Raw genomic sequence first — 23,427 nt, forward strand, 5'->3', positions numbered from 1 at the left:
AGCAACAATATGGCGGCACTATTTAAAGGTTCAGTCCATGGTGAAAGGAAGGGGTCTAATAGACTTAAATGTAGAGCAATAGGATGGAAGGTTTCCATCAGCCTCATCGATAAGCTTTCGTTCACACTACCGATGACCAATGGGGCCCAACAGCATGTCAACAGGTGGGTCTCCATGCAAAGAGACTTCTACAGTCTAGTGTTCTGTTAAATTGGGCTGGTGGTCTCATCAACAATGTTGGTATCCATTTGGCCTTTGGGGTTGAGAACCCTCTTGAACCTTCTAATTGGTCGAGAAGTTTCATTAAGGGGTATATAGTGCTAAATGGATTTGGGCACCAGGCTGCCATCTGGTCAGGCTCTTCAGCAGAAGCCACCGCATCCAGTAGCTCATCACTAACTGAGCATCTTGCAGATGACACCATCTTAAGGGTTTTATCCCAGAGATACATGCTCTGATAAGAAAATGACCGACACGCTGGAAGAAAGCCTGGAATCACAGGTAAATGGGAACCAGCCAGGACAGTGAAGCAATGCTCGATTGTGTAAGCACTAACTGAGTGGAAACGTACCACATTCATGGGGTGTATGATCAACAACGTGGTATCCAGTAGTCTGGAGATGATGCAACCACACCTGATTTTTGACATTTGCATGTTAGATATATCCCACCAGCTGAGCGTCCGGATATACAGAGATATTGTTATACTGTACACAGGAGTCAACCACATGGTGACAGCACTGGATCAACCGACAGGGTCACTCAACATGTCCGGCGTGGAGCATCACAAAAGAGGAGATCTCCTGTAGTCCTGGAAGAGAACGTAGATCTCACGCCATACTTACCTCTCCTAGTTGCTGAATTTCTTCGCACACCCAGGATCTGCTGTAGACATCGTCAGGACATTGTGTACAACAGTGCCCAGGGGTGAATAGGCGTGCAGGAACAGGGAGAGTAGGGTTGTTTCGATACCAAAATTTTGATTCGGTTTCGATACCATAAAAAAAGTATTGCGCTATTCGATACCATTCGTTACCACGCGAAAAAAATAAAAAACACCAAAAAAAGCTGCGTGCATTCCGCATTTTATGGAACTTCACGCTCTCCCTGCTGCCCTGTGCATAGTACACACAGCATCAGGGAGCTTACCATGGCAGCCAGGGCTTCAGTAGCGTCCTGGCTGCCATGGTAACCCCAGGATTACACTGGGGCTCCAATCAGAAGCTGCCACTGCACCACCAATGAGGAGGGGACCCTGTGGCCACTGCCACCAATGATTTTAATACTGGCGGGTGGGGGGGATGGAGAGGCGCACTGCACCACCAATGATTTTAATACTGGCGGGGGGGGAGGGGGCGCACTGCACCACCAATGATTTTAATACTGGGGGGGGAGGGCGTACCCGATACAACCCTAAAGGAGAGAACTGTACATCTGGTCAGGGGACGAAGCCAGCTCAGTGGCGAAACAAGCGTCAAGGTGCTTTTCACTGAGTGGAATTGAACATGTTCTATTATGGGGACAGATGTCTAACATCGTTGTATTTTTGCCGGTGGTTCGGCCTGTATACGGCCTTGTCTGGACCGTGATATTTTTGATGTGCCATCTCAATTTATATTAATACTATTACTATATTTATGCTCATGCCCAAATAATATTGCTGCTGCTCTCATGCCCTGAGGTACATTATTAATATTTATATATATATATATATATATATATATATATTTTTTTTTTTATTTATTTGATTAGTTACTAGACATTTATGCAACAGCTTAGGCCAAAAACATTACATATTAAATATATGGTCTTGGTCATTTTCAACATTCGGTTGAGTTTCCATGTTATTAGCAGTAAGTTGGGGCACTTTCCATGCTTGCGCTATTTCTCTCGCTGTGCTATTTTAGTATTTATGTGATGCGGTAATTAAATTTATATGTTTATTATTTTTTGTTTGATGTTTCTTTATATTATTGGGCTGTTGACATTATCTATGTAGGTTGGCTGGAGAAAGAAGGGATCTGGTCTGGGGTCTGTATAGATGGGGGGGTTCAGTCTGAGGTTTGTGTTATGGGATGGTCTGCATACAGAATGGTCTGGTCTGAGGGTTGTATTATGGGATGTCTGTGGTCTGCATACAGGAGGGACTAGTCTGAGGTTTATATTATGGGATGCTCTGGGTTCTGCATAGATGGGTCTGGTCTGAGGTTTTTTATACAAATGAGTCTGGTCTGAGTTTTTTTTATTATGGGATGGTATGCATACAGAATGGTCTGGTCTAAGGTTTATATTATGGGATGGTCTGCATACAGAATGGTCTGGTCTAAGGTTTATATTATGGGATGGTCTGCATACAGAATGGTCTGGTCTGAGGTTTGTATTATGGGATGGTCTGGGGCCTGTATACCCATGGTGGGTATGATCTGAAGGTTCGAGTCTGGTCTTTATATACAGGAGGACTGATCTGAACCTTAAAGGGACACTGACAGGGCCAAAAAGCATATTAAGGTATATATATGACCGTACAGGTCTTATAAAGTGTATAAGAATCATGCAAGTATCCCCCCTGTCCACCTTATAACTACAGTAATGTGAAGTTTTATAACCTGCTGGAATCGGGTTCAATCTGCCCAAGGGGCGGTGTTTCACCTCAGCTTGCGCCCAGCCAGCCTCGCCACAACTGCCGTTTGAAGCGCCGCCCAGCTCATCAATATTCACTTCGCTGGGCGGCTAACTAGTGTCCCCGGCTATCTTCAGCGCATGCGCCCGGCACCCTCACTGGCCGGGATCGCATCGCGCCTGTGCACAGTCTCATTCTCAGAGGCAGCCTCTGAGAATGAGACTGTGCGCAGGCGCGATGCGATCCCGGCCAGTGAGGGTGCCGGGCGCATGCGCTGAAGATAGCCGGGGACACTAGTTAGCCGCCCAGCGAAGTGAATATTGATGAGCTGGGCGGCGCTTCAAACGGCAGTTGTGGCGAGGCTGGCTGGGCGCAAGCTGAGGTGAAACACCGCCCCTTGGGCAGATTGAACCCGATTCCAGCAGGTTATAAAACTTCACATTACTGTAGTTATAAGGTGGACAGGGGGTATACTTACATGATTCTTATACACTTTATAAGACCTGTACGGTTATATATATATACCTTAATATGCTTTTTGGCCCTGTCAGTGTCCCTTTAAGGTTGGTGGAGCAAATCTGGTGGTGTATATATTTAGGGGGGGGGGGGGGGGTCAAATTTACTATTTGAGATTCAACTGCCGTAGATCAAGTGTGTGTCGTAACTGGGAGGGGCATTCGGCAGAAAATTCGTGAAGTGCTCTGTGTGGTACGCTTTTTTCTCATCTGCAGAGAAACCTGGCAAGTGTACTAAACATAGAAGAGAAGGGCAGGCCCATTTATATGGGAAGGCAATATGCCCGTAACGAGTGTGATTGAATTACTGTCAGCAGCTCCTGCTTACACTCGCTGCCGACAAGCGGTGCCTTATGTCCACATAATGGATGCCATCAACGGCAAAGGAGCATTAGACGGGGCAAAGACTGGGAATGAACAATCATCCAGGTAATTATTACCGTAAACGAGCCTTTACAGTCCTGGTTCCCAGGGATAGCCAAATGCGATGGGCCAGAGGAGAGGTAGTACTTCTTTAACGCCTTGACTAGTTGTACACTATGTTAAAGTCTTCCGGAAGAGGAATATCACATCGTGCATAGCTGGATACTGCCTTTCCCTGCCGGAGCCCACTGACTATAATGGGGCCTTGCAGGCATTAATGCCGGAAACGGGTCTGATCCCCACCAGGTTCCATTCTAGTCAATGGGGTCTGGCGGTGCTTCAGCCCATTCTGGCTATGCCGGATACGATGAACTAGTCTTAAACATACTTTTCTGTAATAGATATCATCACATAAACCAAGTTCCAACATGAAAGCATCAAACTCACCGCGTCATCGTAGGACCAGTTTTGACATCAAAGCGGAGTGCACGACGGGTCCTGCAAACAATACGAAGGTGGTTAGCGGAGGAAAGGAAGTCAGCGCAGTGAGTGCAGGTGAGAAGAAAAGTTGTAAGCAATAGTTTACAGGGGAGATTTATTAAACCCGGTGTAAAGGAAAAACTAGCTTAGTTTCCCATAGCAACCAGATTCCAACTTTCATTTTCCAAAAAAAAGAGTTCTTAAAAAAATATATATATAAAAAAAAAAAAAGAAAGATGGAACCTGATTGGTTGCGAAGCCAATTTCTTTTCTTTACACCAGTTTTGACAGATCGCCTCCTATGTGCGTGGAGGTCGGTGGTACAAGTAAGGTCAAAGATAAAAACCACACAAAATATATTGTACGACACGGGCAGACTTGCGGCTTCCAGCTGTCAGTGACTACAACAGAAAGCCACAAGGACCAGTGTCAGTAAGATACCCAAGTTGTAGCTTCAAAGACTGTTTCCTGCCAGAAACGAGACAAAAGTAAAACATTTTAACATTTCAACAATTTTGGCCACTATAATGTCAACACAAAATGAATGGCTGCTCTCTAGAAAAGTTAAATGAAGACGACAGAGAATTTGCCCACTTTACTATAAAAAAAATAATAAAATTAAAAAAAATTACTACTTGGCCCCAGAGCGAAAATATAATAATCACACAGTTCTTCCACCATTTTGCTAATTTATAGAAGAAGTTCTGTCGGACGATTTCAATAAAGTTTGGAGAAAGGCCACAGTGGACATCAGGCAAATAGTCATTGATGCCCACAGCAACTAGAGCTCAATCAGACCCTGGTTACCACAAGAAACACGGCCCACAGACACTTTGGGTATGTGAAGACCACTTTGTTATTTTCAATAAACTTTATTGACGTGGACTTGAGGAGTTCCTTTACATTTTGCCCATGTAGGCTCTGATCTCATCTCCGTCAAAGTTTCCATTAAAAACGTCAACCTATGTGGGGCCAGCATACTTACTAACCGTCGCTATTTTGCCAGGACAACCCTGAGAAATGGCCCACAATGGGCGAGACTTAGAGACATACCAGCCTAAATATGTTCCTTGGGGGCAGGGCTTAAATGTCCCGACTATTGAAACGTTAGTAAGTATGCACTATTTTGCCCCGTAAAATGTTCTGGGCACCATGATGGAAACCCAACAGACCCCATTATAGTCAACGGAGTGTGTTGGGTGCCATTACAGTCCAAATGTGAACAAAGCCTTAGAAAAGAAGATTTGTCCCAAGAGTTTATGAATGTAATGTAATGCCCACAACCTATCAAACCCCACCCCCCCTCCCACCGAAGATAAACAAAAAGCTGCCCGCGGACCGCTAAATTTTCAGCTTAATGTTTTACCCTAAAAAAGAAAAAAAATCGGTTACTCACTTATTCCCTCCGCCCCCCCCCCCTCCCCCCCCAGTGTCTACACCCCTACTAAAACATGAGCATCCCTTTTTAAATTCTGAAAACATTACCTAATGTTTGAATCAGCGGAGCAATTACTAGCTTAAAAAACAAATTAGCGTTAACTTTCGCCCGATGAATGCACGCAACCGTGTTTTACTGCGGAAGATGGCCGGTATGGGTAAAGCAGGGGCAAGCGCAGGGAGTAGTAATATAAAGTTCTCAGCTCAGTTGAGGGTGATGGGTGCTGCCAAGGCCTTGGAAGAGACCAGCGTGATGATCGGGTCTTTTCCTCAGGGCTGGGTTGAGAGGTTCGTTCCCCTGTTTCAGCAAAAGGAACCTGTGGAGCGATATTACATTAAACGGGAACACCGCAAAGGAAAATTCACAAGCCTCCGACCGTCAAGAAGATGGATTTTCAATTTAACTTTGTTAGCTCCTTTTTGGAGGACTTTGTTGGCACTGAAAGGATATAAGTCCAACCATCCTCTAGTGGGAAGATAGGTCATTTGCCGAGGGCTACACTCTTACATACCGTATATCTGATAATATTGGATTAAACACCACCACGGTGCACCAAACATTTCGGGCCCTCAACTCAGATGATGAGGGTCGATTGATGTGTGAACACGTGGGTATTTATCAACTTACGCACACTCGTGGGGCATGGTTGCATTTTACATAGCGCTACATATTTTTGGGAATTTTTTGGTAAAAATGGTGCTACAGGAGGTTAGGCTGGGTGGTCTACATAGGTGTAATTTGAGTGCATTTTTTCGCCCATAGCATAGCTGCAAGTCCTGGCCGGACTGCATTTCTAATGACCCAAACCAACAGCAATACATGAGTCTATGATGCGTTAGTCCGGGCCGTGACACCCACATGGGGTTGGGACTTGGACCCATATTATTCGCACATATACACGTATTTGTTGTTTTCTTTTAATCAATATACCAAAAGGAGTATGAAAATCATACAAAATTTTTACATTTCACCTTCTTATCCAGCCGAAGTTGTGAATTTTTACAACATATGTGCGGTCATTTACGGTACGGATTTTGACGCTAGATTGCTAGCCCTTGGAATTACATGCAATGCAGTTTAAAGCATTAACATTTACTTGCAAAAAAAGTTTCGAACAAAAATACAATATCCCCGAGGCCAGTCGACATGGTCGGCCATCTTACAAGAATTTTGTTGTTGTTCTGCTAGATGCATTCATCAAAGCCACTTTTTATCCTGTTCGCAAGGGTCCGTTCCTGGACACCTGTGTCCGCAATACGACTATTTTATTTTTTTTGTTAGCCGGCCAAAACCGCGGCAGCTGGTAAACCGAGGGGGGGGCGGGGGGCATTGACGGTGAAGTGAGCGTGCCTAACTTCGACTACAAGAACACAAGACACCTGTGGGTGTCATCTGTCTACCATGGGAAGCGGGCCCAGTGTTCAGATGACAGGTTGGCTAAGGACACCCACGCCATGAATCCAAGATTAAAATCCTCACAGCCATTAAGAATGGCGTGAGGTAAAAAATTATCTTCTGTTTTTTTTTGCCAATTTTTTCCTCTTTTGAGGTAAAATTGTAGCTGCAGAATTAAAATATTCCATCCACGTTATGATGGGAAGACTTTTTTACCACAGAACAAGTAAATTTTACCTCAGAAACGCAAATTATAAAGTTAAAATGCTCTTTGGCGGGCATAAACACAACAGTTTTCCCGCACACCTATGGTGCCCTTTTACCTGACTCATATTACACACAGGACTCTTTTCAGGTCTTATAAGAAATCTTATGGTTTACATTCACTAAATACAGTTCTGTCAGCCATTTTGTAAGCTAAACCAATAACTAGCATATAACTTGAATGCACCAACATGGTACACGGGGGGGATTGACAAAGACAGTTCACACAAAGTAGTGGTTTTACCCATATCAACCAATCAGATTGCAGATCTTATACTGCTGAGGATGTCTGGAAAATGAAACCTGCATCGTGATTGGTTGCCATGGGCTTCTCCAACATTTCTCATTGGTTGCAGATATATCAGTGAGGCAGCCATTTTCTAATCTAAAGCAATAGCAATTATATAAATGGAATGTTCCAATGGGAGGAATTTCATAACCATGGTTTTGGCCATACTGACCAATCAGATTACAGCTTTCATGTTGCTTTGGCTGGCGGGAAGAAATAACGTGCAGCCTGATTGGTTGCTATGTGCGACTCCTCCTCTTCACCTTGGTGTTGTGCTTTTCATAATCTACCTCACAGAATAATTCAGCCTCCATCTTGTAAAAGGACTTAGACAGGAGGCATCTGAACAAGGCTCATGGAAATCCATGAATTTGCGGCAAAAATCACCCCAGCCATAGGTATGGACTGGATATTGATGAAATTCCTGCCATGTGTGAATGTACTCTAAGGGCACATCATTCACACGATGGGTTTTTTGTTACCACAGATTTTATCACATTTTATGCGGCAAACACCGCACAGAGATTTGAAATGGATGCCACAGGAAAAAAACTGAATGAGCGCCATCATTCCCGACAAGCCTCCACTCGCAGTCATTAACGGAGGGTCAGTCCCCGATTTTTCAGTGAATTAGGCTACTTTCTCACTTGCGGCAGTGTGATACGGCGGGCGGTTCCGTCGTCGGAACTGCCCGCCGCATCCGCCGCTGACAAAGCATTTGTGAGACGGATCCAGATCCACCCTCACAAATGCATTGCAAGGACAGACGGATCCGTCTCTCTCCGCTTGTCATGCGGACAGACGGATCCGTCTTGTATCTTTTTTCAAATTTTTACCGGTCCGAACAGGCCGGAAGGACGGATCCGGCATTCCGGTATTTTGAATGCCACATTCCTATGAGAAAAGATTTTTTTTTTAACTGACAAGCTATCCTCTGGATCATAGTTGCCAACTGTCCTGAACTTGCAGGGACTGTCCTCAATTTTCAGACACCGTCCTGGTACTGAAAATGGGAGGGACCAACGATCACACCATCCACAAGTGGGCGTTTCCAGTCCGACAACCGGGACCCCCACCGATCGGCGTTTTGAGAAGGCACCAGCGTTCGGCTATGTTTGGGATTGCAGCAGCTCCTAGGCCGTGTAACCGATGAACGTGACGTCACATGGCCTTGGCAAAGCAGCGAGAAAGCTGCGGCACCACGGGGGTCCACGGGGGTCAGATACTGATGACCTATCTCAGAAAACCCCTTTAAAGACGGGTTCACCCAGTTGATTTTCAACACAGATAACTCCGCGGTATATATGAGATCTGCTCCAACTTTGATGACCTAGGAGGTTATCAATATCAGACTGTGGGGTCCGACACCCGCCACGTCCATCAGCCGTTCTGAGCTGCCGCAGCGCCAAGAGCGGACAGAAGGCTCCATACATCGTGTATTTTCCAGAGCACTGAACCTCAGCTCCCATTCACCTAAATGAGTGTTCTGCTGCAGTCCCCAACACGGTCACTATGTGGTGTATTGAGCCGTCTGCCTCCAGCTCCGTGCACTGTATAGTCTCCAGTCCTATGGATGCCTGAAACAATCCTGAAATGTCTCATTTCTCAGGGTCTCATTTCTGTGTCTCGGGACCTGCGGTTTGATATATTGTAGCTGTATAGCGATATGTACGAGTTCATACTCTTATCATATCCTGCTCGCTGTTCAGCCGCTCTGCGCCGTCTTATCTCCACATTGGTGTAACACCCCAGGGCATTGACAGTCACCAGGGGAGTAACCCACAGGCCGATGTCAACGGTCACTTCTGTCTCAGAGAGTCCCACGTAACAACATTTACTACAATTACCTGCGAGGGAGACACACCTGTAACAGACACGACTCGACACCGCCTAAACCTGCCGCTACACAAACTGATCGTGATGCAACACCCCGCAACCTGCCCACCGCCATGATGTAACCGCATCCCAGCGGGCACAAGACAGCTGAGGGGTTGTTTATAACTACTGCGTCTCCTGGGAGAAGAAACTGGCATCATAACAGAGGTGGCAGGGAAAAGAGGGGGGTGTATGCTCGTAGGTGACCCTGCAGGGGGAGGGGCAGACTCATAGCTCCTTCTATATGTATCACCCTGCAGGAGGAGGGGCAGACTCATAGCTCCTTCTATATGTATCACCCTGCAGGAGGAGGGGCAGACTCATAGCTCCTTCTATATGTATCACCCTGCAGGAGGAGGGGCAGACTCATAGCTCCTTCTATATGTATCACCCTGCAGGAGGAGGGGCAGACTCATAGCTCCTTCTATATTTATCACCCTGCAGGAGGAGGAGCAGACTCATAGCTCCTTCTATATGTATCACCCTGCAGGAGGAGGAGCAGACTCATAGCTCCTTCTATATGTATCACCCTGCAGGAGGAGGAGCAGACTCATAGCTCCTTCTATATGTATCACCCTGCAGGAGGAGGGGCAGACTCATAGCTCCTTCTATATGTATCACCCTGCAGGAGGAGGGGCAGACTCATAGCTCCTTCTATATGTATCACCCTGCAGGAGGAGGAGCAGACTCATAGCTCCTTCTATATGTATCACCCTGCAGGAGGAGGAGCAGACTCATAGCTCCTTCTATATGTATCACCCTGCAGGAGGAGGAGCAGACTCATAGCTCCCTTCTATATGTATCACCCTGCAGGAGGAGGAGCAGACTCATAGCTCCCTTCTATATGTATCACCCTGCAGGAGGAGGAGCAGACTCATAGCTCCTTCTATATGTATCACCCTGCAGGAGGAGGGGCAGAGTCATAGCTCCTTCTATATGTATCACCCTGCAGGAGGAGGGGCAGACTCATAGCTCCTTCTATATGTATCACCCTGCAGGAGGAGGAACAGACTCATAGCTCCTTCTATATGTATCACCCTGCAGGAGGAGGGGCAGACTCATAGCTCCTTCTATATGTATCACCCTGCAGGAGGAGGAGCAGACTCATAGCTCCCTTCTATATGTATCACCCTGCAGGAGGAGGAGCAGACTCATAGCTCCTTCTATATGTATCACCCTGCAGGAGGAGGGGCAGACTCATAGCTCCTTCTATATGTATCACCCTGCAGGAGGAGGAGCAGACTCATAGCTCCTTCTATATGTATCACCCTACAGGAGGAGGAGCAGACTCATAGCTCCTTCTATATGTATCACCCTACAGGAGGAGGGGCAGACTCATAGCTCCTTCTATATGTATCACCCTGCAGGAGGAGGGGCAGACACATAGCTCCTTCTATATATATCACCCTGCAGGAGGAGGAGCAGACTCATAGCTCCTTCTATATGTATCACCCTGCAGGAGGAGGGGCAGACTCATAGCTCCTTCTATATGTATCACCCTGCAGGAGGAGGGGCAGACTCATAGCTCCTTCTATATGTATCACCCTGCAGGAGGAGGAGCAGACTCATAGCTCCTTCTATATGTATCACCCTACAGGAGGAGGAGCAGACTCATAGCTCCTTCTATATGTATCACCCTACAGGAGGAGGGGCAGACTCATAGCTCCTTCTATATGTATCACCCTGCAGGAGGAGGGGCAGACACATAGCTCCTTCTATATATATCACCCTGCAGGAGGAGGAGCAGACTCATAGCTCCTTCTATATGTATCACCCTGCAGGAGGAGGGGCAGACTCATAGCTCCTTCTATATGTATCACCCTGCAGGAGGAGGGGCAGACTCATAGCTCCTTCTATATGTATCACCCTGCAAGGGGGCAGATTTGGGCTCCTTTATCACTTCGGAGGGGGATAACACAGATCCATGGTTGTATTTCTATGTCACTTCAGACGGGGAAGAAAATCACAGGTCTGGAATAAAAATGTATTTCCTATATTTCTGCGCCCGCCATTAATCCAGTTACATATTCGCAGGACACAATAGTGACAGCCGCATGCCGTTTAAAGGGCCAGTGAGCCTGGAGGGCAGCCAACGTGTATGAATGATTTATGAACAGCTGATAGAAGAGAGGGGAGGAGGCTGGGAAAGGGGACGGAGAGGAGGAGCGAGGGGGGGAGGCGAGGACTCGGTGTCAGCTGGGGTAAGGGCGAGGAGACAAAGAAAACCTCTTAGGGAGCGTTGGGAAAGAGCAGCTACAATCTCTAGACAGAGGATGCAGATGTTCGGAGATTACCCGCACTCTCCCTCTGACCGATCCATGCAGACAATCCCCCATCTGTTGGCGACTTGCCCTACCTCGCCCCACATGATTTCGTCTTTGCCCCCACCATGAATTATTCTTAGCTGCAAATATCACTCCCGAACCGCTAATATTCCCATTTGTGGACCAAGCCAAAAACCCAGCGGTAGCATCGCCCTCTCGCATTCAATTACCCAAGAATCTGCCCTCTTTAAACCGATCGGTGCCAATAACTAATGAGCGGTGACATCACCGCTATTATATAATGTGTTACGGAGGCTGGAGGGTCATCGGAGTACAATGGTAACACACTCGGCCTGGAAAAACATATCGTACAGGAAAAAATATCCCTGCGTGGAGATATACAATGACCTCCGCAGAGACGGCAGATATGCCACATGACCTCCGCAGAGACGGCAGATATGCCACATGACCTCCGCAGAGACAGCAGATATACTATATGACCTCCTACACAATTAATGTCCGAAACATATCCTACTAAATCTACAGGCAGACATTTTATGCTCCCATGGTAACTGCTGGAAGCTTTCATTTTGTCCATGGTGCCAAGTAAGAGCTTTAGGCCTTTGGACAACATTATACCAAAACTTGCTCATGGCCACCTTCCACCGGTCAGGTAGGATGGAGCAGGGCTGTAGTCATACATATCATGGAACATTATATAGAAGGTAAGACGTCTACCTCCAGGAACAAGTACTGCTGTATACAGAGCGCATACTGGTGAGAAATAAGTGTAAGTATAAATGATTGGTAAAAGAAACCGAGCAGGAAGCCAGACAGGAAGAAAAGTGGAGGATGTGAGCCCTCACAGGAAGGAAGACCATAGGAAGCCAACAGAGGAAGAGTGTGGGATGTGGAAAAGATAGAAAACTATATGGAGAAAGTGTGTGAAGCTAGACGGGCAGAAAAAAGTAAAGACTTTAACACAGGAAGGTAAAAGCCAAGAAGAGTGCAGAAACTGAGAAACAAAAGCAGGTGGAAGAGAGCAAGAAACAGGACCAGAAAAGAGAAAAAGAAGCCCAGAGCGAACAGCAGAGTGATAACTGCTGGAACGGAGAGCGCCGAGGAGGCCAGAGAAAAGAGTGGCAGAACGGAGAGCGCCGAGGAGGCCAGAGAAAAGAGTGGCAGAACGGAGAGCGCCGAGGAGGCCAGAGAAAAGAGTGGCAGAACGGAGAGCGCCGAGGAGGCCAGAGAAAAGAGTGGCAGAACGGAGAGCGCCGAGGAGGCCAGAGAAAAGAGTGGCGGAACGGAGAGCGCCGAGGAGGCCAGAGAAAAGAGTGGCGGAACGGAGAGCGCCGAGGAGGCCAGAGAAAAGAGTGGCAGAACAAAAAGCGATGCAACGAAGAGCACCAAGGAGGCCAGAAAGAAGAGCAGCGGAAACATGAGCGCCAAGGAGGCCAGACATGAGAAGCAGAATGAAGAGCGCAGAGAAGGTCAGAGATAAGAGCAGTGGAACCAAGACCGCCAAGGAGGCCAGAGAGAAGAGCTGCAGAACAAACCGTGCCAAGGAGGACAGATTAGAGCGCAACATAACGAAGACCGCCAAGGAGGCCAGAGAGAAGAGCTGCAGAACAAACAGTGCCAAGGAGGCCAGATTAGAGCGCGACATAACGAAGACCGCCAAGGAGGCCGTAGAGAAAAAAGTGGCGGAATGAAATGCGGCAAAACGAAGACCACGAAGGAGGCCGGAGAGAAGAGCAGCGTACCGAAGAGTGCCGAGGAGGCCAGACAGAAGAGAGACTGAACTAAGAATGGCGAGGAGACAAGAGAGAAGAGCGGCAGAACAAAGGGCACAGGAATAAAGAGCGCCAAGGAGGCTAGAGAAAACAGCGCCAAGAAGGTCAGAGAAAAGTGCGGCGAAATGAAGAAGACCAAGAAGTCCAGACAGAAGAGCAGCGGAACGAAGAGCGCTGATGGGGCCACAGAGAAGAGCGCCAGAACAAAGAGCATAGTAAAGTCCAGAGAGGAGACCAGAAGAGTGAGAGAATTAAAAGCATAAGGGAGACCAGTACTCCAAGAAAATGGAGACCAACAGACTAAAGCACACAAGAGGCCAAAATAGCAAGGGAATGAAGGAGGCCAGGAAATGAGGAGCACAGGAAGCTGAAAATGCATGTCATGGGAAACCTAAAGGGAGCACAGAAAGCCTGCACAGCAACAGAAGGAACCTAAAGAGCGTATGGTAGAGCGCCATAGACTGATATGTTCTTAGGGTGTGTACTGCCAGAATGGAGGACTGTGAAAGTGGAGACTTTCCTCTAGGCCAGTGGTGGCAAACCTTTTAGAGACCGAGTTCCCAAACTGCAACCCAAAAACCACTTATTTATCGCTAAGTGCCAACACAGCAATTTTTATAGAATATCTTTTGTGTACTTTATAATTTAGCTATAATAGCCTGCCTACAGTCAGTGCGCTGCCTGCGCCGCTCATAGTGCGCCTGCGCTGATGAATGGCGGGAAGAGTCTAAGGCATATTGGTACACCATAGACTATTTCCAGGGTGCGGGTGCCCACCCGTGCCATAGGTTCGCCACCACTGCTCTAGGGTCTCTGACCAGCCTAGTGGAGGAGGACAGCAGAGGAAGATGAAGGTCACTAGGATATAATGAATATAGGAGAGTAAAACTGCAGACCAAGTGGGTAAACCTGGAGAGGGGAGGCCGAAAAACTGTCCAGCCATTTAAAAGAAGAATGAGAATTAAAGGGGTCGACACAGGAGTAAGGTCTGATCAGTGAGGGCCCCCATTACGAGAACGTGTCCCGTCTCTCTTGTCTGAAGGTCGCTGTGCCAGGGTATCCGTTTAATGTCTATGGGACTGAGGAGCGGGGTACCTGGCTATCTCTGGCAGCCCCATTGGGGTGGAATGGAGCGGTGAAGGAGGCAACCTGGACAATCACAACACATTAAGTGTCTTGTATCATCTCTGTCTACATGGGAAACGCCATTTACTGAAGTGAGACAACCCCTTTAAGTCTCAATACTGGTACCGCCCCTTTAATCTTCAAAGTACAGAAAAATTTAACAACGGTCAAGGTAACATACAGGGCGGAGAAGAGAGGATATTCCCAGAAGGTTGTGTTGGTAGAAGTCTAGTCCTTCTACCAGCAGCAAGCCAAGCAAAGACTGGAATTCACCAATGGTTGCGAGCCAGGCGGGAAGATTCCAGTGCCTCACTCCTCACCACCATGGTGGAGCCGCGTAGCGTGGCACAGCGGAGAGCTTTAAGAGCCTGGCACAGAGTTTCCCCATTCAAGACTTACTTTTTAGGCTACTTTCACACTAGCGGCAAGGAACTCGGCGGGTGAACAGCCTGTTGGATCCGTGCCCCCGGACTACCGCTCCGGCCCCATTGACTATAATGGGGGCGGAGTTCCGGCGGCAGCACGGCAAACATGCCGAGGGGTGGCCGGAATAAAAGTACGACATGTTGTACTTTTATTCCGGACGCCTCTCGGCAAGTTTGCCGGGCTGCCGCCGGAACTCCGCCCCCATTATAGTCAATGGGGCCGGAGCGGTAGTCCGGGGGCACGGATCCAACAGGCTGTTCACCCGCCGAGTTCCGTGCCGCTAGTGTGAAAGTACTCTAACACGGACCAGTAATAATACCTGCTGATCAGGTGACCCATGACCCGGAAATAGTCATCCCAAACAAGCGCATGCCGGCATTTAAACAATTATCCAATAGTATTTCACCCGCTGTGTGCGGCATGCTACATTTTAACCCTTTCAATCATCAAGTACAGACGCGATAACTAGTACTACACCTCTGCAAATACTCGACAGGAGGCGATAAAAATAACAAAAATTTAAAACGTCAACCCCGATATAAATGGCTGATTGTACATGCCACTCAGGGCATCCCATGCCGCTATTAACCCTATAATTGAACAATGTTATAAAATTGCAGATAATACACACAGAAAAAAAAGTCCCAGCCTCACACAGACCGGTTCTTCTGAGAGACCATTGGACATTACCGCGAAAAATGCCTAAATCTGATTAACGCTTTAATCCCTTAATACTACAGCGCACCTTCCCCTTTAAAGACAAACTGCGACCTATCCCTAAAAATAGCCTCCCGTCACCCGGAAAATTAACCCTTTACAACACCGCAGAATATTCTGCATGCCCGTTGCCCTCTACATTAACTCTTCACAGTACCCGCCAGTACTGCAACACTGCCTGACACAATAAAACTGCATAACCACTGCAATTAACCCTTTAGAATGGAGCCTGATGCGGGCCACAGGTTAACCCTTTACACTACCACCTCATATTCCCTGTCAGCCTGCTTGTCACGTGGTGTATACCAACATGAGTAACAGGTGCGAGGATAAACCGTCAAACCGTAACACTGCATATTAAACTCTTCTAGTGGCACACAATACTCGCCGCGCCTGTCACACTGCGTATTAACCCTTCACAGGCCAACAGAATACTCGCCGCGCCTGTCACACTGCGTATTAACCCTTCACAGGCCAGCAGAATACTCGCCGCGCCTGTCACACTGAGTATTAACCCTTCACAGGCCAACAGAATACTCGCCGCGCCTGTCACACTGCGTATTAACCCTTCGCAGGCCAACAGAATACTCGCCGCGCCTGTCACACTGCGTATTAACCCTTCACAGGCCAACACAATACTCGCTGTGCCTGTCACACTGCGTATTAACCCTTCACAGGACAACACAATGTCCACCGCATCTGTAAAAGTTGCATATTAACCCTTCATAGAGCAATCTTATATTCACTGCACCTGTTGCTGTGCATTTTAACCCTTCATAGAACAAGCCAATATTCACTGCGCCTGTCACACAGCTTATTAACCCTTCATAGTACAATGCAATGTTCACTGCACATTAACCCTTCACAGGACAACACAATGTTCACTGCGCCTGTCACACCGTATATTAACCCTTCATAGTAGAATGCCTTGTTCACTGCACAGTAACCCATCATAGTGCAACATCATGTTCATTGCACCTGTCACACTGCGTATTAACCCTTAGTACAATGCCCATTAACCCTCCGCTGACAAAGTTCAGATGCAGTCCCAATACTGGGATGATATATGCCATAACTTTCCCGAACGTCTCAGCGCAGACCCCCCCCCCCCCTCATTAGCGGCACTGCGCACACTGCACATACACTGTGTGTCCACCGCATATACAGCTGCCATCCTCATCCACACTGGTTACACAGCGGACACCGGTCGTGCTAGGAACAAGGAGAGAGCTGCACAGTACAAAAGTCACTGGACCTGTCAGACTGCACTTTAACCCCTTCACTGCCACCAGCGTCCTTACAGGTGAGTGACACTGTGCAGGAGAGAGAATTCATGTAGAGATGAAGCACAGCAGACCCCTCCTCTGTGCCCCCCACCCATCTACATGCGCGTCTGCACGTACCCTTCTCACTGCTGCACCTCATCTACTATTCACTGCCAGCCTCCCCCAGTGATAACACTGCATTCACTGCAAACACTGCACTCTGCCTCAAGGACACTGTATTCACTGCACCCATTCCCAATAACACTGTATTCACTGCTCCCTCTCCAATGACACTGTATGCACTGCATCCATTGAACCCATACCCAATGACACTGCAAACAATGCACCCCCAATTTATTCACTGCATATACTGCACCCCTCCAATGACACTGTATTTACTGCACCCCCTGATGACACTATACACTGCACCCCCCATATTTTTTCACTGCATATACTGCACCCATCCAATGACACTGTATTCACTGCACCCCCCATGACACTATGCACTGCATATACTGCACCCCCCATGACACTATGCACTGCACCCCCCATGACACTATGCACTGCATATACTGCACCCCCCGACACTGTAATCACTGCCCACCGCCTGTGCCCCTGACCCCGCAGGCTGCTGCAGCACTGCCTGTCACCCGATCGCCGGCGGTGTGCTCACTGCTCAGGAGCAGACATTAACCCCTTCAGTCCTGCAGGCTCACACTGGAATCCGGCTCTCCCCTCCCCCAACAAACATCACATTAACCCTATGTGGGGGAGGGGGGAGCAGTGCGGAGATCAGCGGCTCCCGGTCCCTTTAAACCCGGGCATTTAAACCCCCTCAGTCCCTTTAAAGTTGCCGGCGATCCGCCCGTCCTCCCCGCATTACCTGCATGTGTCCTCCGCTAGCGACCACCCCTCATGTCTCCTGCAGCAGACGCCGCACAATAATCTCCCGTCTGGCGGAGCGGCTGCCGGTCACTTGTGCCGGGGGCGCCGGGCCGGTAGAGCACACACAGGGGATGCCAGCGCCGCCGTCTCTCCTGCCCGGGCTCTCTCTCTTTCACACTCTCTGTCTCGTTCTCTCTCTTTTTTTCCAGTCTGTATTCAAACAAAGAAAGCTCCCCTTCCCCCCCAGCCTGAGTCTCCCCTCCTCCTCCTCCCCTCCGGAACACCAGCCTCGCTCTCACCGCCCCGGCCCTCCCCCTCCTCCAGCACAGCCCCTCCCCTCCAGCCGGTCCTCCCTGGGATCCTGCGCCGGCACTTCCTCTCCAGGGCAGGGGTGAGGAGCCGGGAGCGAGGGGGTCCTGCCTGTGGAGAGAGGAGGAAGGGGGTCCTGCCTGTGGAGAGGGGAGCAAGGGGGTCCTGCCTGTGGAGAGGGGAGAAGGGGTCCTGCCTGTGGAGAGGGGAGAAGGGGGTCCTGCCTGTGGAGAGGGGAGCGAGGGGGTCCTGCCTGTGGAGAGAGGAGGAAGGGGGTCCTGCCTGTGGAGAGGGGAGAAGGGGGTCCTGCCTGTGGAGAGGGGAGAAGGGGGTCCTGCCTGTGGAGAGGGGAGAAGGGGGTCCTGCCTCTGGAGAGAGGAGGAAGGGGGTCCTGCCTGTGGAGAGGGGAGAAGGGGGTCCTGCCTGTGGAGAGGGGAGAAGGGGGTCCTGCCTGTGGAGAGGGGAGAAGGGGGTCCTGCCTGGGGGGAGGGGAGAAGGGGGTCCTGCCTGTGGAGAGGGGAGAAGGGGGTCCTGCCTGTGGAGAGGGGAGAAGGGGGTCCTGCCTGTGGAGAGGGGAGCAAGGGGGTCCTGCCTATGGAGAGGGGAGAAGGGGTCCTGTCTGTGGAGAGGGGAGCAAGGGGGTCCTGCCTGTGGAGTGGAGAGCAAGGGGGTCCTGCCTGTGGAGAGGGGAGCAAGGGGGTCCTGTCTGTGGAGCCGGGAGCAAGGGGGTCCTGCCTGTGGAGAGGGGAGCAAGGGGGTCCTGCCTGTGGAGAGGGGAGCAAGGGGGTCCTGCCTGTGGAGAGGGGAGCAAGGGGGTCCTGTCTGTGGAGAGGGGAGCAAGGGGGTCCTGCCTCTGGAGAGAGGAGGAAGGGGGTCCTGCCTGTGGAGAGGGGAGAAGGGGGTCCTGCCTGTGGAGCGGGGAGCAAGGGGGTCCTGTCTGTGGAGCCGGGAGCAAGGGGGTCCTGCCTGTGGAGCCGGGAGCAAGGGGGTCCTGCCTGTGGAGAGGGGAGCAAGGGGGTCCTGTCTGTGGAGAGGGGAGAAGGGGGTCCTGCCTGTGGAGTGGGGAGAAGGGGGTCCTGTCTGTGGAGAGGGGAGCAAGGGGGTCCTGTCTGTGGAGAGAGGAGGAAGGGGGTCCTGCCTGTGGAGAGGGGAGCAAGGGGGTCCTGCCTGTGGAGAGGGGAGCAAGGGGGTCCTGTCTGTGGAGAGGGGAGAAGGGGGTCCTGCCTGTGGAGTGGGGAGAAGGGGGTCCTGCCTGTGGAGAGGGGAGCAAGGGGGTCCTGTCTGTGGAGAGGGGAGCAAGGGGGTCCTGCCTGTGGAGAGGGGAGCAGGGGGTTCCTGCCTGTGGAGAGGGGAGCAAGGGGGTCCTGCCTGTGGTGGAGCCGGGAGCAAGGGGGTCCTGCCTGTGGAGCCGGGAGCAAGGGGGTCCTGCCTGTGGAGAGGGGAGCAGGGGGTCCTGTCTGTGGAGCCGGGAGCAAGGGGGTCCTGCCTCGGGAGCAAGGGGGTCCTGCCTGTGGTGGAGCCGGGAGCAAGGGGGTCCTGCCTCGGGAGCAAGGGGGTCCTGCCTGTGGTGGAGCCGGGAGCAAGGGGGTCCTGCCTCGGGAGCAAGGGGGTCCTGCCTGTGGTGGAGCCGGGAGCAAGGGGGTCCTGCCTGTGGAGCCGGGAGCAAGGGGGTCCTGTCTGTGGTGGAGCCGGGAGCAAGGGGGTCCTGCCTCTGGAGTGGGGAGGAAGGGGGTCCTGCCTGTGGAGAGGGGAGAAGGGGGTCCTGCCTGTGGAGTCAGGAAAAGGGGGTCCTGCCTGGGGAGAAGGGGGTCCTCCCTGTGGAGTCAGGAAAAGGGGGTCCTGCCTGTGGAGTCAGGATATGGTGTGGGTAATAATGGGGTCCTCCCTCTGGAGTCAGGAAAAGGGGGTCCTCCCTGTGCAGTCAGGATATGGTGTGAGAAGAAAAAGGTCCTCCCATTTGCCCTAACAGTAATACTAACCTCTGACCCTAAGGCCTCGTGCACACGACCCTATGTATTTTGCAATCCGCAAAAAACTGATCCGCAAAAATTACAGCTGACGTTCGTGTGCATTCTGTATTGAACGGAACAGCCGGCCCCTAATAGAACAGTCCTATCCTTGTCCATAATGCAGACAATAATAGGACATATTCTATTTTTTTTGCGTAACAAAAATACGGAAACGAAATGCACAAGGAGTAACTTCAGTTTTTTTGCGGACCCATTAAAATGAATGGTTCCGCTAAAAAAATTAAAAAAACGGAACTGACACGGAATGAAAATACAAAAAAAAATCTGTGTTTCATCCGTGTTTGGTGCGTCCATTCATTTTTTGCCCTCCATGAGTCATTTGTATTCCATGGACGCTGCTCAAGCCGTCTCCTATCAGTGGTCAGCGAGCGAACGGATCCAACACGGATGCCGTCCATGTTATGTCCGTGATTTTCATGGACCCATTCACTTCAATGGGCGTATAGTAGGGTATATCTCCGGGAGTTTTTTACTGACCCACGATCAGTGTGAAAAAAGACGTGAAAATCAATGGGTACACGGGCAGTCCGTGGAAAAAGCAGACAGCGTGTCAGATCTTAAGATCTAGAAAGATCTTTTCAGGCGATAATGGTCATCGGTCGGCGGCTGAAAGGATTGTTCACTGTTACGTTTCAATCCACTGTAGAATAAAGTTTATGGTCATCTTAACCCCTGAGGGTTTTTCCGAAATTTTACTACTAATTGAAGGTGGTCCGATCATTTGTTGAAAAGTCACCAACGCTCGCAGTAGTGCCGCGTCCTTCTCACAGCGTTTCCTAGACCAGTGACGGTCATTTGGGCTAGGAGCAGCTACCCAGGAAAGCCGCTACACAATGTACAGTGCCGTGCTTGGTGAGAAGGCTGCGAGGCTCACAGGAGCACCAGTGTCTTCAGTGGCGGGCTTGTCGGACCCCCACTGATCAGATACTGATGAAGGATAGGATATCAGTAGTAAAATGTCATAAAACCCTTTTAATAATAACCACAAACCCTAATAACACTGCTAATGCAGAAGGGAGCTGTGAGTCTGCCCCTCCTCCTGCAGGGTGATACATATAGAAGGAGCTATGAGTCTGCCCCTCCTCCTGCAGGGTGATACATATAGAAGGAGCTATGAGTCTGCCCCTCCTCCTGCAGGGTGATACATATAGAAGGAGCTATGAGTCTGCCCCTCCTCCTGCAGGGTGATACATATAGAAGGAGCTATGAGTCTGCCCCTCCTCCTGCAGGGTGATACATATAGAAGGAGCTATGAATCTGCTCCTCCTCCTGCAGGGTGATACATATAGAAGGAGCTATGAGTCTGCTCCTCCTCCTGCAGGGTGATACATATAGAAGGAGCTATGAGTCTGCTCCTCCTCCTGTAGGGTGATACATATAGGAGGAGCTATGAGTCTGCCCCTCCTCCTGCAGGGTGATACATATAGAAGGAGCTGTGAGTCTGCCCCTCCTCCTGCAGGGTGATACATATAGAAGGGAGCTATGAGTCTGCTCCTCCTCCTGCAGGGTGATACATATAGAAGGAGCTATGAGTCTGCTCCTCCTCCTGCAGGGTGATACATATAGAAGGAGCTATGAGTCTGCCCCTCCTCCTGCAGGGTGATACATATAGAAGGAGCTATGAGTCTGCTCCTCCTCCTGCAGGGTGATACATATAGAAGGAGCTATGAGTCTGCTCCTCCTCCTGCAGGGTGATACATATAGAAGGAGCTATGAGTCTGCCCCTCCTCCTGCAGGGTGATACATATAGAAGGAGCTATGAGTCTGCTCCTCCTCCTGCAGGGTGATACATATAGAAGGAGCTATGAGTCTGCCCCTCCTCCTGCAGGGTGATACATATAGAAGGAGCTATGAGTCTGCTCCTCCTCCTGCAGGGTGATACATATAGAAGGAGCTATGAGTCTGCCCCTCCTCCTGCAGGGTGATACATATAGAAGGAGCTATGAGTCTGCCCCTCCTCCTGCAGGGTGATACATATAGAAGGAGCTATGAGTCTGCTCCTCCTCCTGCAGGGTGATACATATAGAAGGAGCTATGAGTCTGCTCCTCCTCCTGCAGGGTGATACATATAGAAGGAGCTATGAGTCTGCTCCTCCTCCTGCAGGGTGATACATATAGAAGGAGCTATGAGTCTGCCCCTCCTCCTGCAGGGTGATACATATAGAAGGAGCTATGAGTCTGCCCCTCCTCCTGCAGGGTGATACATATAGAAGGAGCTATGAGTCTGCTCCTCCTCCTGCAGGGTGATACATATAGAAGGAGCTATGAGTCTGCTCCTCCTCCTGCAGGGTGATAAATATAGAAGGAGCTATGAGTTGGCTCCTCCTCCTGCAGGGTGATACATATAGAAGGAGCTATGAGTCTGCTCCTCCTCCTGTAGGGTGATACATATAGAGGGAGCTATGAGTCTGCTCCTCCTCCTGCAGGGTGATCCATATAGAAGGAGCTATGAGTCTGCTCCTCCTCCTGCAGGGTGATACATATAGAAGGAGCTGTGAGTCTGCCCCTCCTCCTGCAGGGTGATACATATAGAAGGAGCTATGAGTCTGCCCCTCCTCCTGCAGGGTGATACATATAGAAGGAGCTATGAGTCTGCTCCTCCTCCTGCAGGGTGATACATATAGAAGGAGCTATGAGTCTGCCCCTCCTCCTACAGGGTGATACATATAGAAGGAGCTATGAGTCTGCCCCTCCTCCTGCAGGGTGATACATATAGAAGGAGCTATGAGTCTGCTCCTCCTCCTGCAGGGTGATACATATAGAAGGAGCTATGAGTCTGCCCCTCCTCCTGCAGGGTGATACATATAGAAGGAGCTATGAGTCTGCCCCTCCTCCTGCAGGGTGATACATATAGAAGGAGCTATGAGTCTGCCCCTCCTCCTGCAGGGTGATACATATAGAAGGAGCTATGAGTCTGCTCCTCCTCCTGCAGGGTGATACATATAGAAGGAGCTATGAGTCTGCCCCTCCTCCTGCAGGGTGATACATATAGAAGGAGCTATGAGTCTGCCCCTCCTCCTGCAGGGTGATACATATAGAAGGAGCTATGAGTCTGCCCCTCCTCCTGCAGGGTGATACATACAGAAGGAGCTATGAGTCTGCCCCTCCTCCTGCAGGGTGATACATATAGAAGGAGCTATGAGTCTGCTCCTCCTCCTGCAGGGTGATACATATAGAAGGAGCTATGAGTCTGCTCCTCCTCCTGCAGGGTGATACATATAGAAGGAGCTATGAGTCTGCTCCTCCTCCTGCAGGGTGATACATATAGAAGGAGCTATGAGTCTGCCCCTCCTCCTGCAGGGTGATACATATAGAAGGAGCTATGAGTCTGCCCCTCCTCCTGCAGGGTGATACATATAGAAGGAGCTATGAGT

The 23,427-nt window shown here is 49.9% G+C and overlaps 1 protein-coding gene across 4 annotated transcripts in view; it reads right to left on the reverse strand.

Moving 5' to 3' along the window:
- Positions 1 to 17,962, reverse strand: part of KDM6B (lysine demethylase 6B) — a 49,783-nt gene extending 31,821 nt beyond the window's left edge. For 3 of the 4 annotated variants that reach the window (XM_040415217.1, XM_040415213.1, XM_040415216.1), the window contains exon 1: positions 3,946 to 5,261. The gene's annotated coding sequence lies outside the window, so the exon portion shown is untranslated. Of the gene's footprint in view, positions 1 to 3,945; positions 5,262 to 17,712 lie in introns of those variants that run through there. The other variant, XM_040415212.1, reaches the window with a different exon arrangement.
- Positions 17,963 to 23,427: the final 5,465 nt, after the last annotated feature.

The sequence above is a fragment of the Bufo bufo genome, chromosome 1, assembly GCF_905171765.1.
Source record: "Bufo bufo chromosome 1, aBufBuf1.1, whole genome shotgun sequence".
NCBI classification, from domain to species: Eukaryota; Metazoa; Chordata; class Amphibia; order Anura; family Bufonidae; genus Bufo; species Bufo bufo.